This window comes from Cebus imitator, unplaced genomic scaffold, assembly GCF_001604975.1.
Source record: "Cebus imitator isolate Cc_AM_T3 unplaced genomic scaffold, Cebus_imitator-1.0 Scaffold128, whole genome shotgun sequence".
Classification (NCBI taxonomy): Eukaryota; Metazoa; Chordata; class Mammalia; order Primates; family Cebidae; genus Cebus; species Cebus imitator.
The window spans coordinates 5,040,652-5,045,170 of NW_016107443.1; positions in this window are offsets into that span (position 1 = coordinate 5,040,652).

The window sequence follows — 4,519 nt, forward strand, 5'->3', positions numbered from 1 at the left end:
AAGAGCGAAACTCCGTCCCAAAAAAAAAAAAAAAAAGAGGGAGCAAAAACAGGGTCAAGTGGGGAGAATGGAAATAAAATTGACCTGGAAGTTGGCCTCTTGTGAGATTATAGCAGTCTAGGAACATTGCCAAAGGAATGTGATAATTTCTAATTTCTAGAATTTTTGTTATCAATGAATTTATAGGCATGTATAGATCTGTTAGGAATCCAGATGGCTGTTGAAAACTTGGCAAACAGTTAGCTATTATCCAGCTAATTAGATAGCTACTATATGCAGCAGAACCATTCTTAATCGGCTAAGGTTTGAAAATAGGGATCAGTTTTGGGGAAGAGACTTACCCAGAGTGAGGCTAGGTAAGGCAAGGTATGGTAGATTGATGATTAAAATAGCTACACTTCTTCACCCATTCATATATATAGGCCTTTTACAATGTGACTTCTGCAATGTGAGTTCTTTCCATCAAGAGGTAAAGCTAATTTCTCATACTTTGAATCTAGGCTGGCCTCACGATTCTCTTTGGCCAATAGAATGCAGCAGAAATGACTTTGTGCTATCTCCAAGCCTAGGCAACAAGATGTGTTGTTCAATTGTGTTTTCTCTGTCTTACAACCTTGACTACCTTCCATGAGAATAAGCCTTTGTTGGAGTGTAAGAGACTTTGTGGAGGTGATCTGAGGCACCCCAGTCAACAACCAGTCAACCTCTGCAAGCAGAGACTATTAGCAACCCACAGCTAACCAACGTTCCATGAGACAGCCCATCTGACACCAGAAGAATTGTCCAACTGAGCCCAGCCCAAGTTGCCAATCTTCACAATTATGATATAAATAGTTTTTATTTTAAGCCACAAGTTTTGGAGGTGATTTGTTAAACAGCAACAGCTAACAATGCATAGGGTATCAAGGTCCTGTTAAATGAGCTATGGAGAAGGATGGAATTTCTCAGGTCCAAGGCTAGAGTAAGGTAAGTCCGGTGCCTAGGGAACATTTAAGGAGGTACTCACTCTCAGGGTCATGCAAGTACAGGTTGGTACCTTTGTGCACCTGAGAGTGAGTGCCTCTTTAAGAGTGAGGTGCTCAGGCACAAAAGTTAAAGAATCACCACTTTCAGGTACTTTGGCCTTTTTCTTCTGTTCTAGAGTGGGCAGTGTTGAGAGTAAGGGCTAAGGAAAGCAAGTAAGGCAGACTGGACCACAGAGAATAAGAGTGATGGTAGGGAAGCTGTGGATCAGGTTATAGGTGTTCCCAGTTATTGTTTTGAGTTGGGGTTGTTGGGGAAGATAAAAGATTTCAGGTAAAACTGGTGGTCGAGGAAATCCCAGTTGCAACATAGGAACTCAGCTATTGTGTTTGGAACAATATATTCCAAACTTGTGTATGTGTCAGGAACTAGAAGAGGCCTCATCCTGGGCTGCTAGATGACTCAGTTGAGCTATGGAGAGCAAGTAAGGACATGGGAAGGGAGCCAGGCTGTCATCAGCTCTGTACACACCCACTCCTTGGCCTATTGCTCCTTTGACTTGTTAGTCAGAGGACTTGTTTGACTTGTTAGTTAGAACAAAATGGTTAGAATTCAAGAAATAATGGGCCGCTTTTAGAAAAGAACTGCCTCGCAGAAGATACTTCAGATCAAACAATTTTTCATGATGAGCAGCAATAGATTCTTTGCTCCAATTACAGCTGCCACAATTTACACATTGCATTGAGTAGTGACAAGCAATTTCAGAAGTGATAAGGACAGGCCATGCCATGCTTGCAAAACCTAGGTCAGATTAACAAAGATAATTTCTAGACTCTCACATCATCACCATCTTTATCGTAATAAATAACAACAATGATGGCTTTTTAGAGTTGGGGAGGGGAGCTGCCCAAACAGTAAAGTAGAAAAATAATAAGGGTATGTATTCCTTGGGCTTACATGTGAGCTGTTTTGAAGATACAATTTATATTGTAAACACTGAAGCTTCTTGGATAATAAAGGCATATTTGAGACAAACTTTCAATTCTTAGCTTGTCAGTCTTTCTGGGATATCCTCACCACTCTATAAATTGGAAAACATAAGTCTTTCCAGACTTGGGTAGTTACTGAGACCAGAGGAAAGGCCATTTAGTAACCTCATGGTTGCATCTCCAGAAACCTTGCTCCTCACTAAGCAAAGGTACACTCCCTACTCTTCCATCCTCTTTGGTATTACCTTTATCCAGTCTGAGACTGTCCCCGCCCTCAGCTACCATTCCCCTGCTAGTTTACCTTTTAACATTTCCAAGTCTTCCTTTCTTTTAATCTAGTTATACAATTGCCCCCTCTCCACCCCTCCTTGAAACTACAACTGTGTGGATGCTGTTCATTACAACCACTCCTCAGAGACCTGGAACCTAGGGATGACTTGGCATTCTCCCAGAGTAGCCAGGCCATTGCTATTTTGCTCTCACTAGGAAAACATTCTTTCTATAGGGCTCACACAAACCAGTCATTCTTGAGACGTCTTTCTTTGCACTGTCATCTACAGCTTCTTGGAGAGTCATTGAGGACCTTGCCCTTGATTCTTTCTCATCTTTTTCCATTCTATCCAAATGTGACCATTACAGATAATTTGAATGATTGGTGGAATGGCAGAGCCTATTTCAAAGTCATCTCCCTTAGCTTGTGTGTCATTGGCATTTTTTGTCTCATACTTCAAATCTCCACAAATTTTAACTGGATAGAATTTGACTCATAGAACTTAAGGAAGCTTGGGCGGCTATCTTCTTTATAACTAAGTTCCTAACTATGAAAATGCTTTCAGAACTCTGGAGAGAGGAATTTCATGCTTCTCCTCAATGTATTGCTACTGTGTTTAAGTTAGTTGCTTTGATTGTAGTCTTCTGAAATTAGAGACCATGTCTTATCACTCTCTATTCTCCAATATGTCTCACCTTCTGCCTGGTACAGAGTAAATTTCAGTTGGTATATTGGTGCAATTTTTAAACTTTGATGCAATAGGAGATGGACAAGTAGTCAAACTATATTTTCCTTTTTTAAAAAAAAAATAAAAATTCTAATGTCCATGCTACTGTCATTGGCTTGGCCTTCACTCTCCATATAGGAGTATAAAGAATATGGAAAATAGAGTTCATTTTTTTCTTACCCAATTTTAAGCTCAAAAGAATCTGATGACTGGTGGAAAGAAAAACCAATGGGAAACTGATGTATAATTTATTTGCTACCCGGTACCCACAGGAAACATCTGTTGTGATTTTATAAGCCTGTACAAATTCAAAACAAGATAAGTAAAGAAAATGTGTCTATTTAAAAGACCGCATAGCAGTCTTCTCTAAGCACATTAAGGAGAGAGATGTCTCCAGCTTTATTTGGCAATTGTATATAATCTCATAGGCAACACAGCTATTTTATTCATTTAATTAAAAATGGAAACTGTATGATAATGAAAAAAGGAAGCTGTGGAAAATGATGAACCACATTCCCTCAGTTCCCAACCTATTTCTTTTATTTTGTGTGCTTAAGTTTTCCTGGTAATTAAGATGTTTGAAACAATGGAACGAAAGAACAGAGTTAAGGGATGGCTGGTTAATTTCCTCATAAAGTTATGTCTTTTAAATCCCTTGCCAGTTACTCGGTAAGCAGAAAACTTAAACATCAATGTTAATTACCTTTATTAGTGCTGACAACTGTAGTTTCCTCTAATGATCAGGTTTGTTCTCTGCTCCATTTGCTGAACTAAGTTGTAAATTATCATTGGGTATGAGCGCTACTTTACCACAGATCAAAATGCTTTTATTTTTAATTTTAATTTTATTTTTTGAGATGGAGTCTAGCTCTGTCTCCCAGACTGGAGTGCAGTGGCACCATCTCAAATCACTGCAACCTCCGCCTCCTGGGTTCAAGTGATTCTCCTGTCTCAGCCTCCTGAGGAGCTGGGATTACAGGCATGTACTACTACGCATGGCTAATATTTGTATTTTTAGTAGAGACGGGTTTCGCCATGTTGGCCAGGCTGATCTTGAACTCCTGACCTCAGGTGATCCTGCGGTCTTGGCCTCCTAAAGAGCTGGGATTACAGGCATGAGCCACCTCACCCAGCCAGATGGAACTACTTTGCAAACTGTTTTTCACAAGATGTGTCAACAAAATCCTCAATGTTCAGACCAGCTTCTCATGCCCAACTGTAAATACTATGTAAGAAATCCATCTGTCTGTTTACCTATTTACTAATCATTGTGCCCATCATCAGTGTGTTTCAGCTAAAGGCAGTATGATTCTGAATAAGATGCTGTATCAGGACTGTGACAGAGTTCCTGCTTGGTGCTGAGTCATTGTGAAACACTGGGCAAGTCACTTTATGTCTTTGGATTACATTTGGCCCATGTGTCAAATAAGAGAGTTGAATTAGATGCTTCTCACCTTGAAATTTGAACATAATACAAGGCCACCTAGGTTTAGCCCTTAAATAAAAAACTCCCCTGGTCTAGTTAGGTGGGTATCAGGCTGACATAATAAGACCCACCTCTGGTTTGAT